This window comes from Lepus europaeus, chromosome 18, assembly GCF_033115175.1.
Source record: "Lepus europaeus isolate LE1 chromosome 18, mLepTim1.pri, whole genome shotgun sequence".
Taxonomy (NCBI): Eukaryota; Metazoa; Chordata; class Mammalia; order Lagomorpha; family Leporidae; genus Lepus; species Lepus europaeus.
In genome coordinates this window covers 9,758,389-9,773,569 of record NC_084844.1, presented here as the reverse complement: position 1 = coordinate 9,773,569, position 15,181 = coordinate 9,758,389, and positions in this window count along the sequence as shown.

Here is a 15,181-nt window from a genome sequence, read left to right as displayed (position 1 = left end):
GCTCTTTGAATCACTATAGGAAATAAACAGTCCTCATGCTCCCCAAAGCTGAGATATTGTTATTCTAAGTCATTAAAAGAAATGACTATTCTAAGATTCTTTGTTAAGCACAAGCTACTACCAAAGTGTTGATTGGCCCAATACTTTATGGAGGCTGGGCAAGGAGGGAAATAAGAGAAATAGGTGGGAAAGTCACCATGAACGAGGGTCATCTTTTCCAAAACGTATTCAAACAAAAGCGATTGAATAAAAACAAACTTGCCCCTTGTTGGGGAAATGCTGATGCTTAGGAAAGCACATCCATGTACAGGGATCCGTTGCTGCCAAGATGTTCACCTTGGAAGCGGGAACATTCAGTCCTCTGGAAGGGCCAGCTTTAGGGAGAAGCAAACACAATGAACACAGGTTTTTCTTCCAGGAGCCCGACCTGAGAGTGACAGAGACTTGCGCTGGCAACAGCTGCTCATCCTACGAACTGTGGGACCTGGGGCAGCTCAGCTGGCTTCCCTAGTTTTTCATTTTTTTTTTTATCTGCAGCTTTTGTTGCTTTTGAAAGCTACCATTAAAAGTGCAGGGTTAATTGCCAATGCTTGAATATGATTTCTATATATATATACATATATATTTTTTACTGTGTGACTTTGGGTAATTTACTTAACTTCTCTGTACTCAAGTTTCCTCAGCTGTAAAATAAGGAATATTGTAGTCCCCACTTCATAATTGCAAGGATTAAGTGAGAAAATATTTGTTAAGGCTTGAGAACAATGCTTGGCCCAAAGGAAGAGTTAATAAAATATAAACTATCAGTACTATTGCCAGCAGCAAATTCATTCTCTTTTAGGCTTTGTCATTTTGCATTTTTTCAGTTTTTAACATTGAGCTAGGCCAAAACATAAGCAAACAAACAAAATTTAAAAGGAGTGATCATGCAGTTATTTGACAGAAGGAATATAAATTATTCCTATCCTAATGTAAATGATTCCTGAACTGTCTTCCCCAAATCAGTTCTGATTACCTAAGTCACACTTCCTCTTCATGGTTTGGGGCAACACGCTCAGTAAAATCGTGATTTGAGAGTAAAATTCTACTCTACTAAGAGACATATAAAAGTTAGCAAGCAATAGCAAACCAAGGGAGAATCAAAGGGATCACATAAACAAGACTAGTGTCTGCTAATACTAACTGATAGAATTAAAAAGGGAGAGAACGATCCAACATGGGAAGCAGGATACACAGCAGAATCATAGAGGGGCAGATGTCCTAAACAGCACTCTGGCCTCAGAATCAGCCCTTAAGGCATTTGGATCTGGCTCAAGAGCCCATGAGAGTATTATAGGCATGGAAAGCCAAAACACTCTGTCAAAAAAAAAAAAAAAAAAAAAAAAAAAAAAAAAAAAAAAAGAAGACCTAAATGAAAGATCTCTGCGAGTGAGATCCCAGTAGAAAGAACGGGCCATCAAAGAAGGAAGTACCTTTCTCTGAAGGGAGGAGAGAACTTCCACTTTGACTATGACCTTGTCTAAATAAGATCAGAGTCAGCGAACACAAAAGGCTTCCATAGCCTTGGCAACTCATGACTGGAGCCTAGGGAGATTACTGATGCCATAAACAAGAGTCAAATTGTTAAGTCAACAACAGGAGTCACTGTGCACTTACTCCTCATGTAGGATCTCTGTCCTTAATGTGTTGTTCAATGTGAATTAATGCAACTAGTACTCAACAGTATTTTACACTTTATGTTTCTGTATGGGTGCAAACTGTTGAAATCTCTACATAATATATACTAAATTGATCTCCTGTACATAAAGAGAATTGAAAATGAATCTTGATGTGAAGGGAATGGGAGAGGGAGTGAGAGATGGGAGGGTTGTAGGTGGGAGGGAAATTATGGGGGGGGAGGAAGCCATTGTAATCCATAAGCTGTACTTTGGAAATTTATATTTATTAAATAAAAGTGAAAAAAAAGAATAAAGGTATAATTAAAAAAAACACAGCATAGTCCTCCTTCATTGTTTACTTTAATTGAAGTCATTTATATTTTCTTCCTATAATAGTGACTTATTTTTATTTTTAAACTGTGGGATATGTTCCAATAAATCAGAGGGGTCCTGAGAGGATCAGTTAGTTGTCCAAAAATGATCCATTGCAGCCCCCAGAGAAGCTGCAGCTACCTGAACCTGGACAGCCTCGCTGTCTACAATTGCTGGTGGGTCCCTTGAATCTGCAACTCACTCAGAACACCTAGAATCACAATGTGTGTTCTAGGAAAGAAGCAACATGTTGAACTCCCCTGGGATGGGGGAAGAACAATACATTTTTCTTTAAAATATGGCATGTTTTTGTTAAAATCAGGAAGGAGTAGATTCAAATTCCAGATGTGCCTGCTTGGCAATTTGTTAATTCCCCTTTAGATTGGCTTTCTTCACCTTGTGGACTGTCTTAGTTTGTTTTGTGCTGCTGTAACAGAATACCACAGAATGACTAATTTGTTATGAACAGAAACTTATTTGCTCACAGGCTTTTTTTTTAAAGAGTTTACTTTTTTTTATTTATTTGAAAAGCATAGCAACATAGAGAGAGGAAAAGACAATGGGGTAGAGATCTTCCATCTGTTTGTTCACCCCCATACATGGCCACAACAGGTGGGACTATGTCAGTATGAAGCCAGGAATGAAGAACTCCATCTAGATCTCCAACATGGGTGGCAGGAACCCAGTTCTTGAGCCACCATCTGCTGTCTCCCAGAATGCTCATTTGCAAGAAGCTGGATCAGAAGCAGAGCTGAGACCAGGATCCAGATACTACAACAGTGTGATGTGGGCATCATAAACAGAGGTGTAACCTGCTGGGCCACAACATCCACCCCAACTGGCTCACAGTTCTTTGAGGCTGGAATTCCAAGATTGATGGCCAGCATCTGGTGAGAGCCTTCTTGCTGTATCATCCCATGGTGGAAGATAGAAGTGCAAGAGAAGGCAAGACAGAGAGGAAAGGAGTCAGTATGTCCCTTTAGGTATAAACCCTTTCATAGAATAAATGCATCAGGCCGGCGCCGTGGCTCAACAGGCTAATCCTCCGCCTTGCGGCGCCGGCACACCGGGTTCTAGTCCCAGTCGGGGCACTGATCCTGTCCCGGTTGCCCCTCTTCCAGGCCAGCTCTCTGCTGTGGCCAGGGAGTGCAGTGGAGGATGGCCCAGGTGTTTGGGCTCTGCACCCCAGGGGAGACCAGGATAAGCACCTGGCTCCTGCCATCGGAACAGCGCGGTGCGCCGGCCGCAGCGCGCTACCGCGGCGGCCATTGGAGGGTGAACCGGCGGCAGAGGGAAGACCTTTCTCTCTGTCTCTCTCTCTCACTGTCCACTCTGCCTGTCAAAAATAAAAAAAAGAATAAATGCATCAGATTATTCAGGAGAGTGTGGCCTGATCATCTCTTAGAGGCCCTGCTCTAAATACTGTTAAAATGGCAATTAAATTTCAGCATGGGTTTTAGAAGGAGACAAACATTCAAACCATATCATAGGTTAATTATAAGAGTATATTCAGATGCCCTTGTGCATACATACTGATAGGTGTCTATGTACTTATATGTATGAAGATATGTCTAAACATTCTTTGAAAAATGAAATTATAAAATAAACTTTTTAAAAAGATTGATTTCGTGTCTCGCGCTGCGGCTCATTAGGCTAATCCTCTGCCTGCGGCGCTGGCACCCAGGGTTCTAGTCCCGGTTGGGGCGCCGGATTCTGTCCCGGTTGCTCCTCTTCCAGTCCCGCTCTCTGCTGTGGCCCACGAAGGCAGTGGAGGATGGCCCAGATCCTTGGGCCCTGCACCCGCATGGGAGACCAGGAGTAAGTGCCTGCCTCCTGGCTTCAGGTTGGCGCAGCACGCCAGCTATAGCGGCCATCTGGGGGGTGAACCAACGGAAGGAAGACCTTTCTCTCTGTCTCTCTCTGTCACTGTCTAACTCTGCCTGTCAAAAAAAAAAAATTGATTTCTTTGAAAAGATGAGAGAGAGAGAGAGAGAGAGAGAGAGAGAGAGAGAATTCATATCCACCATTTGTTAAATTCACTTCCCAAATGTCCACAACAACCAAGGTTGGGTCAGGCCAAAGCCAGGAGCCAGGAGCTTCCTCCTGGTCTCCCCACGTGAGTGGCAGAGATCCAGGTTTTTGGACTGTCATCTGCTGTCGTCCAAGGCACACCAGCAGGAAACTGCTGCAGAAGCAGAGCAGTCAGATCTAGAAACAGCCCTCCAATATGGGATGCTAGAGTCACCAGCAGTGGCTTAAGCTACTGCACCACAGTGTCAGCCCTGAAAAGCAAGTTTATTTTTGTGCTTCCATACTGATGTGGTCGTTGACGTCTGAGGTCATGTTTCCAAATGTACCCTTTCCCTGATCTCAAGAGAAATTGGGCTTGGTTCCAGCCCTGCTACTAATATACTCAACCTCCCTAGTCTTCTGCTCTGACCATTTATGACACAGATGTTATTTAGATCTTTTCAAGGTTCCTTACAACTACAAAATGTAATGGTTTTTCCTCGCTCCATTTCCAGCTTGCTTTTTTTCCTGTTGGATTTTTATGCTTTTTTCCATTAGTACATTGCTAAGTCTGAATGTGTGTGTCCACCAAGTACATATGTTGAAGTTCTAACTCCCAAGGTGATGGTGTTAAGAGCTGAGGCCCTTGGAGGTGGTTTGTTCATGAATGCAGAGACCTCGTGGGTGGGATTAGCGCCCTTTCAGAAGAGCCTTGCAAGAGATTCCCCTCACCCTTTCTATGATACTGAGGCAGTCAGAGGCTGTGACCAGACACTGAATTGTCCTTGATGCTGGACTTCGCTGTTTTCAGAGCTGTGAGAAATAAATTCCGGCTGCTGATAAGCCATTCAATGTATGGCGTTTTGTTATAACAGCCTGGAAAGAGTGAGATACAGATGGAGCTTAGTGCCTTTTTTCTCCCATTTTCATGATTACTATCTGAATTTAACTGGAAAGTTTCAATTTCATATTATTTTCTGCTTCTTTTTAAATCTTTCTTTAACATGCATGTAATGATGCGGTATATTTTATACATCCCATGATAATAAATTGAAAGTTCAGTTAAAGCAGTATTGCTTGAATTTAGTTTCAGGATCTCAAATTTGAACTATTTTAAACAGCAAAATTTAAGGGACTTAAAAATGTCACACAGTCTGACTTTTAAAAAAGGATGAAATACTGTTTTCTCCCCCATTGCAATGGCAGGAAGCAAGGAGGGGAAGAACATAGGAACTAAGGTAGATCACTAAAATTCTGATCAGGGCAATATCCTTTTGTGACATTAACAAGGGGCAGTAATCATGCTCTTATGTTCTGTGAAGTGCCACAGCTCTTAGTCTGTGGGAGCCAGGGGAAAATGTTCATTCAAGGGTGCTATTCATCCTTTACGGTATTAGTAAGTGGTGCATGTTCAACTGGGTGATTTATGCAGTGCATGATGAGCAATCATACCCGGCCAGCCAGTGTTCATTTCTGTTTGGGAGAACATGGCACAGCTCTTTCTCATCTTCACAGCAAGTATATCTAACTTACAATACTATAGGTATATTACCATGCATGATGGTGTCCTAGTTCCCTGAGCATGAAGAAAGATGCTTCTCAGAGTGAAGAAATCAAAAGAAATGGAGATCACATTGGAATATTCTGAGTGCTCTTCTCAATATTATGTCTTGCATGAAATCCAGAGAGAAATAGCTATTCCAAAATAACCAGTTTGAAACTTTACTTAAGACAAAGTTTCTGGAATGATCTTTTTAATAGTATTTATTTGAGAAGGAGAAAGAGAGGGAAAGGGGGAGAAAAAAAGAGAGGGGGAGAGGAAGAAAGAGAGATCAAGCTCCCATCTAGTGACCTCTCAAATGCCCACGGTGGCCGGGACCAGGATGACACTGAAGCTAGAGCCTGGAAAGTAATCTAGGTACCACATGTAGGTGGCAAGAACTCAATTATCTGAGCCACTTCTACTGCCTCAAGGGTCTGCATTGGCAGGAAACCAGGGTCAGGAGCTGGAGCTGGAAAATGAACTCAGCCACTCAGATGTGGGAAGTGGGTGTGTTAACCACTAGGCTAAACACCTGCTCCCAGAATGACTTTTATTTTTATGTTACTAAGAAATGTTAGTGTAATCACGGAATAACCAAAACCAAATTGAGAGCAAGATTATATCCATCAAACATCATAAAATTTTGCTTATCCTTATCCATAAATGCAACCTGTTATCTACATTATTCTTTGTTTCAAAACTTTGGGCAATAAATCAAAATAAAGCATCTGACCTTTTGAGGGCTGATGATTGGAAGAAAGCAAAATATTAAAAAGGAAGAAGACAAAAAATAAATAAAAGCACTATTTTAAACAAAAGGCGAGAGTAACATTTTAATGCTGTTCTTTCGAAATACTTAATAATAACAATTACGGAAATGCCTCCGGTAACTGCATTTCTGTTAGGAGGCTGAGGATTCTTGGTCACCATTGTGCCACCTTGTGGTCACAAGAGAACACAAATTTTTTTTTTTCTTGAAGTAAACCCATTAAGTTTTTATTCCCCACTTCCCCTGCCACGCCCCCCCCCCCCCTTGGTTTGGGATAATATTTGGAAGAATAACTGGAAAATATGTTGCTAATGCCTATAAACAAAATATGATGGACACCGCTCAAGTCAGAAAGTGGCATACACTGAAAAGCAACAAATGACATGGTCTAAGTGTAGATTCCATGAACTGAATTTTCTCCTGGCTATCTCAACGTGGGTTATATAATTGTAAGGCAAAATTGGAGTTAGTTTAGGCTGCCATTCTCAATTCAAAAATAGAGACATGGAAATCTGGATAAGGTCTGTTGAGACTCTAGTAAATAATTCAGCAATCTATGCATTGCAAAATGAAGCAGCCAGAATTCAGGGACCAATTACCAATACTGCATGAGAATAATCACCATAAAACATATATAGAAACAGCTTCATAAACACAATTTTAGTAACACGAGTAAAAAATTTCCTTTGTCGATATGTCTGTTATAATTTCACGATTTTTATGCCTTGTAACGAGTTTTGATATTTGTTTAAAGGATATTTCTGTTTTCAGAATTCCACTAATGTCTGTATCCAGATGTGAAGAATGGAGAAAGATAGGGCTGGCCACCTTCCCTCAGAGTATTGTCTTCTAGGGACTAACATAACTGGTAATGAATTATGAAATTTAGTGGCCACTGTTTTATATCATCAGCGCTTGTTTGATCAAGGGTATAGATTTTTTTTATCAAGGATGAAAGTATTAAAAAGAAATAAGTTCTAATAATTCACTTATCTTACTTAAGAAGAGAGAAAGTGTGTGTGTGAGAGAGTAATGAAAAAGAGAGATACATAAGAGTTTAACGTGTCTTCACTGATGTATTGCTATACTAGTTTTGGTTTTAAGTGTCTCCAACCTTCTCAGTCTCTGCTCTCCACCTCTTTGTTTCAGTTTCTTCGACTTTATCAGTATCTCTGTTATCTATTCTTTTCTATCTCTTATTCTTGATCTCCATAGTTTCTCTGTCTCTCTCATTCTCTTTGTTTTTTTTCATTTCACTCATTTAATTTAGATCAAAATCGAGCAGGTGCACTGACCTAGATTGGAATCCTAGCTTTGTGCATTATTGGTGGTGTGGCCTTAGGCAAATTAATCAGACATCCAAGCCTCAGTTTTCTTATCTGTGAAACAAGCTTAAAGCACTTTTCTCATAAGATTATGACAATTTCATAATGATCCATTGCATGTAAAGGCATTTAAAACAATACCTAGCAGAGAGAAAATGGCCAAAACAATATGCCTATTTTTATTGGCTGAGAAAATATATGTTTTTAATTTCTAATCCCTGTTGTTACAAAATGTCCCAACACATCTTATTTGTATGTATAATGTTACCATAAATTACAGATACATCCCATTGAATTTTATAACAGCATCTTTCATGTATATCTACGGACAACTTTATCAATGAAACATTAAAATAAAAAAGTATCTTGCCGGGGCCCAGGCCATGGCTCAATTGGTTAATCCTCTGCCCGCGGCACTGGCATCCCATATGGGCTCCAGGTTCTGGTCCCAGTTGCTCCTCTTCCAGGCCAGCCCTCTGCTGTGGCCCGGGAGTGCAGTGGAGGATGGCCCAAGTGCTTGGGTCCTGCACCTGCATGGGAGACCAGGAGGAAGCACCTGGCTCCTGGCTTCGGATCGGCGCAGCTCTGGTCGTGGTGGCCATTTGGGGAGTGAACCAACGGAAGGAAGACATTTCTCTCTGTCTCTCTCCCTCACTGTCTAACTCTATCTGTCAAATAAATAAAAAAAAAGATGTCAACTTCCTACACATCCATCTATGTATGTGCACAAATGTGCCATAGATTTAAAAATATTCATAGTTATTATCAGCTCACATATAAATGCTATATCTGAATAAATATTACTTTAAAAAAGGAAAAAGAAAAAGTATCTTGCCTACAATCACATAAGTAGAAGAACTGATACAGGAATCTACATCTTCTACTTATACGCTCTTACACAGAGTTCATTACAAAATACAATAATTCTCATTCTAAATCATGACTTCATTTATCTTCCTCCTCCTTTCTTTCTTCCTAGACTACAAATAATACAGCCAGTGATATCAGAGTTTTCTGTTACCATTATCTGCTTTTCTAAAGTTCATTAATTATATGCTCATATATTGAGCGTATACTCAGGTAATTTATAGACATTGTGAAGACAATATGAAACTAAATAGACAAAAGATCTGTGCTTACAAAATTTAAAACATAGTGAGAAATATAGAAAGCAAAGGAACAAATATATAATTTATTGTTTGGTAATGTAAATGGCTATGAAAATAACACCAATTTACTCATGCGAAGGATAGCAGGATTCCAGTTTAGATCATCAGAAGATGTCTCTCAGCTAAAGTCACATTCACTCAGGTGAATTCAGTCACATTCACTCACCTATAATAGAGAAAGCACACCGTGAGGCTGCCGCAAAAAAGTTCTAAATCACTCAAATGGCCCTAAAGTGGAATTTAAGAATCTGAATAACAAAAATTAAGAATTAATAATATAGATTATAAAGAATGGACCTGGTGTGTTTTAGATTCCTATTTGGTACCCAAGCGGTACAAAGGGTAGAAAGTTGTATATATGAATTTTAAGTTGTTGGAGAAGAAGGACCTGCAGATATCAATTTGGAAGCCATCTACATAGGCAAATATTTAAAGACACAGTAGGCTTGGGCGAGATCTCCCAGGAATTAACTGGAATAACTGGTGTTACTCAAACAAGCCGGGGCACTGCATCATTGTGATGTTGAGATATAAGGACAACTATTAAAAGATGATGAGAAGGAGAAACAAAGGAAGACTGAGAATATATGGAGTGGTTAATTAAAAACCAAATAGAGAAACTGATGCAAGGTGAGAGAGTGATGGATTGTCAGTGTGATGGAACCAAGCATCAAAGACAGTCTGGGGTAAAGGCTTGGCTGAAGGAAGTTCAATAGAAAACAGAAAGTAAGAACGCAGAGACAAGTTTTGCGAAGTTTTGACATAAAAGGGAGAAGACAAATAGCAGGAGGGAGATGAAATCTCAAGGGAAACTCTCTCACCTTCTTTTCCCTTTCTTTGCCTTTTGCTCTCTTTTGTTAGTAGAAGATTGTTTTTTATGTTTATCAGCAGATGGGAATGATCCCCCTCTAAAGAAAAAATAGATAATGTAGGAGAGAAAGGACAAATAAAGAAGCAGAATCTTTGAACAAATAAGAAGGGATGGCATCTAAACCAAAGGTAAAGAGAATGGAGATAACTTAGCTACAGACACAGAAGAAAAAACAAGGATGTACCATGGAGATGTAGAAGCAGAATCCATGTTGGGGTAGAGGTGACTGAGGATGAAGTCTTTCTCTTGTCTCTGCTCCCACTTTTTCAGTGTAATAAGAAGTCATCAGATGAGAATGAATATTATTAGACATCTGAGTGGAGGCATGGCAGGAAGCTTGAGTGGACTGGGGAAATATAATAAGATTGTCAGGCAGTTACAAGGGGGTGAAAGTTTGAAAGTTTATGACCGTACAAAGTTTCTACAAAAAGTTCATGGAAATGTACTCTATAAAAAATGCATACACTTCAAAGTTTTTGCACCAGAATGAACTTATAAACTTTTGATTCCATTTTCCATGAACTTTTGGACATTGTTTTGTACTTTTAAAGTAACACTAGCCAAAATGTCTGTTTTTTTTCTTCTTTTATAACATCTATTATAAAAATTAATTTTCAAGAACTGATCAAGAACTTGAAAAAGATCCAGCTTTCCAAAATAACATATTTCGTTTTTGTGAATTCACTCATAATTTAGTACAAAAGATAATGAATTTGATCTTTCATTGAAATATTAATTAAGAGGATCTAGAAATAAATGACTAGATCCTCATTGTGGTTCACCTACTTATTTGAATTACCACTTAAAGTGTACTAACAAGCAAGAACCTTCAACTCTTTGCAATATGCCAGCTCCATTTGACCACATATTACAACCAACTGTCGAAAGGAAGTGTGTGAAGCATGGCGGGACTGTCAAAAATACTTATACTAGCCCATGGGTCTGTATACTATTTCACAAGCTTTTTAGTATATCATATAAAGCATAGTAAAAGAGGCTGAGTGCTGAATAACCTGAGTTAGGGAACTATGAGTCTGCTAAAACTGAAATTGTTCAAAACCAATGGCCACACGACTAAAGTAGGTTGCTGACAGCAAAAACCAATCAACCAAGAAATGGAATTTTCTAAGCACCCCCGCCCCCCACAAAGTGTTCATTTGAATGATGGAGCAACAGAGAGAGAGAGAAGGAAAGAGAGAGAGGGAGGGAGGGAGGGAGAGAGAGGCCTTCTTTCCCTTGCTTTATTCCCCAAATGCCCGTAATAGCCGTGGTGGAACCAGGCCAAAGCCAAGAGCCAGGAACTACATTTAGTTCTCCCATAAGGTGGCAGGGACCTCAGTGCTTGGGCCATCATCTGCTGACTCCCAGGTACATTAGCAGGAAGCTGGACCTGAATGTGGAGTTAGGACTCAATCCCAGGCACTCTGATGTGAGATGCAGGGATCCCAAGGGGCAACTTAACCTGCCACACAACAATGCCTGTCCTGAAAAAATGGAAATTTCAATCAAATGCAATCGTGTATTGCTTCTTAAATCCCATTCATGTTCATCTTCAATTTTCCTCCTCTGTAATGTTTCTTCATAGAATCAGTTCTGAAATTTTTACCCATATATGCCACATGATTTGAATGGCTGATTGTTCTCTATAGAAATACAACAATTAAGTGACTTTATAAACATTAAGGAAAAATTTAAGAAATCAATATTAGGTAAAAAAAAAAAGTGATCTCAAGGAAAATTAGTATTTTCAGGAAGATTTCAAGTATTTTCAGGGTTTGTGGATTTAGTATTTCATCTTGTTAATCATGCAATGGCAAATCTAGTGCAGAATTAATGGTGAAATATACTCTGATCTGTTTTGCCTTGAAAGAAAGTATTCAAATAAGTAGATGTCCAAAAGCCTTACTTATTTAAATGGGATTTTGACATTGAAATAGACTGACAGTTTGACTTTCATGGACTAGGATTCAATTAGGCTTACCGGTAAATCTAACGGTGTTCATTGAGTGAAGACCACACACTAATCTTCATGCTTAGAAATTTCTAGTAAGAGTGAGTCTTCGGTGCTTTTGTACCTACATTCCTAGAAGGGTTTGTCTAAGCCTTGCTTTCTGTGAAGCATGCTAGTAAAACCTGCACAATGAATGATGGTGAAAATGCATATTCCACTTTTCCTGTTTCCTTATTAAGCCAGTAAAGAACTTTCCTCCTTTACTGTGGTCTAGAACTCACTTTGTCCTCATCCATTTAGTAGCTGAAGAACAAAATGGGTGCATGATTTAGTGGCATTTCTAGACAGATAAAAGATTTTTTTCCTGATGAGTAGAAAAACAATTGCTAAGTCTAAGTGCATTGGAAGAATATTTACCCAATTCTCTATGTGGCTATCTCAAAAAATTAAAGATCAAAATTTTATCATGGCCTTAGTAAAGAATATAGACTTTAGAGAGACTATAAAAGGCATCATACCTTCTTTGTATAATCACAAATAATATAACATATGAGGTTCTGCTCTTTGTTATGAAATGATAGAAACAGAAGTATCAGAAAGTATGAATTAACAGACACATAAAAATAAGTTGTAGTTACAGAAAGTAGGTCATTGTTAAATTATGTATGTGTGTATACTTCAAAAAGTTTATGAAATACAGAATTAAAAGATAATTTTACTCTGTAAAAAAACTGAAATCCATGCAAATATTTCCTTATACACATTTCCATGAACATTTTTAAGACCCCTTTCATGTATGGAATTTCAAAGTATTTTGCACCAAAAGAAAGTTATCTTTTAATTTTATTTTCCACAAACTTTTCGACTCAGCAATAATGCCATGGAGCCATCATCCATCCAACCACAAAGTGCCTACTCCTATCATAGGCTACTATGACTAGTCTGAATATGTATCTATAGATCTATAAATGACCTATTTTGCTTACCATAAATTATTTTGCATTGTCTTTGTATTATTTATTTAGCTTTTATTTTATTATTTGACAGAGTTAGACAGTGAGAGAGAGAGAGGCAGAGAGAAAGATTTTCCTTCCATTGGTTCACCCCCCAAATGGTCACTACGGTCAGAACTACGCTGATCTAAAGCCAGGAGCCAGGAGCTTCCTCCTGGTCTCCCATGTGGGTGCAGGGGCCCAAGCACTTGGTCCATCCTCCACTGCCTTCCTGGGCCACAGCAGAGAGCTGGACTGGAAGAGGAGCAACCGGGACTAGAACCCGGTGCCCATATAAGATGCCGGTGGTGCAGGCAGAGGATTAACCAAATGAACCATGGCACCGGTCCCCCATTGTCTTTGATTGTCTTTGTTTTAAAAAGATAGTTTATTGGCCGGCGCTGCGGCTCAATAGGCTAATCCTCCACCTAGCGGCGCCGGCACACTGGGTTCTAGTTCCGGTCGGGGTGCCGGATTCTGTCCCAGTTGCCCCTCTTCCAGGCCAGCTATCTGCTATGGCCAGGGAGTGCAGTGGAGGATGGCCCAAGTATTTGGGCCCTGCACCCCATGGGAGACCAGGATAAGCACCTGGCTCCTGCCATCGGATCAGAGCGGTGCACCGGCCGCAGCAGCCATTGGAGGGTGAACCAACGGCAAAGGAAGACCTTTCTCTTTGTCTCTCTCTCTCACTGTCCACTCTGCCTATCAAAAATAAAAAAAAAAAAAATAGTTTATTGAAGTATTACTCACCTTCATTATTGTGAGATTATTTTGGTATCTTTAAGTGTTACAACTGAGATGAGTATTGCCTTACTTGCCTTATCCTAATTCTAGCCTTGAAGACAAATATAGAAAGAGGCGCAGTGTCAAAGGTTAATATAAACATATGTAGTTTTTTTCCAAGAAATGGAATCATGTAATAGCATTATCTTTTTCAGAATTCAATAAAATTCTTAAACATTTTATAGGGCTTTTGAATCTACATAATTCAATTTATTCAATTATTTATTGGGTTTGGAGTTATTTTTCAATCAGTAAGCACTCTCAAGTGCAATACTTAATGATTACTAATGAGATCAGATTGAAGAAATACTGGGTGGAGCAACCCAAAGCAGGAAACCTCATTGAGAGTTTCACAGACCCTCAGGCTGCTCTGTGCACCAGCAGGCTTAAAACAGTCTAGGTGCAGGGTTGTGAAAGTCAAGAAAACACAGTATTGAAAAATAGGTCAAAATTTAACCTCTATGGCATTAGTTCCTACACTTCTTCATTTTTAATAATTGATATTAATAATAACTTTAAGTCTATTTTATGAACTCACTTGGAAGGCACTTAATTTTAACATGTAAGAATATTTATCAAAACATGTCAACTGTAATTACTTTGAATCAAAAACATTTACTGTTTGAGTACATATTTAGCAATGATTATATGGTATATTGTAAAATACATCTAAGGGCATTTTTATCTCTGCCTTAACATAGAAGTACCAACAGTTAAATAAATTGTTCAGTTACATATAGTCAGCTTCCAAGAATCAGAGGTAAGGAAAAGCTCTTACACCTTTTACTTGGTTCCACCTGGTATTCCATAGCATTTCCCTAGGTCAGTACTCAGCAAATGTTTTCCATAAAGGAGCAGCCAGTAAATGTTTCAGATTGTGTGGGCCACATATGGTCTCTGTATCATCTGCTCAGCTCTGCTGTTGTAGCTTGAAAGCTGTCACACACGATCTGTGAACAAATGAACATAGCCGTGTTCCAATAAAACTTTATTTATGAAACAGACATTTGGATTTAATAAGAGTTTCAAATGTCACGAAATGGCATTCTTTTCCCACCTCAGAAGTATAAAATAAAAGCTTTAGCCCATAGACTGTATAGGTGGGGAGTCCTATTTGGTCTATAGGTTTAGTTTGCAGAACTGTCATCTAGAATCATGAAGAGTGGCAGTCTCAATTTCAAATATTAGAAAGGCCCAGAGTTTTACTTTATATGAACCTAGTCTTACAAAGATATTGTGCTAAAAAGCACATACATCTCTGTTCTGGGTCCTTTTCATAATCTAGCTTATTTTCCATTAAAAATGCTCAATCCTGTTTTGAAGACTGGCTCTTTAAAACCAATAATAATAATAATAATAATATGATATCTGATGTTTCTTTATTGTTCTGCATTATTATCTTTCCTATTTTTATTCATTTGAGAGGCAGAAAGGCAGAGTCAGATACAAACACATGTATGCACATACTTACACATACACAGAGCTCCTATCTGCTAGTTCACTCCCCAGATGCCAACAATGGCTGGGATTGGGCCAGGTAGAAGCCAGGAGCCAGGAACTCAATTCAGGCCTTCCACATGGGTGTTAGGAACCCAATCACTTTTGCCATCACTGATGACTCACAGAATCTCAATTAGTAGGAAGTTGGAATCAGGAGACAGAAGAAGGAATTGAATCAATATACTCCAGTGTGTGACTGAAGTCTTAACCTCCTAGCCAAATGTCACCCCTCCTTTTT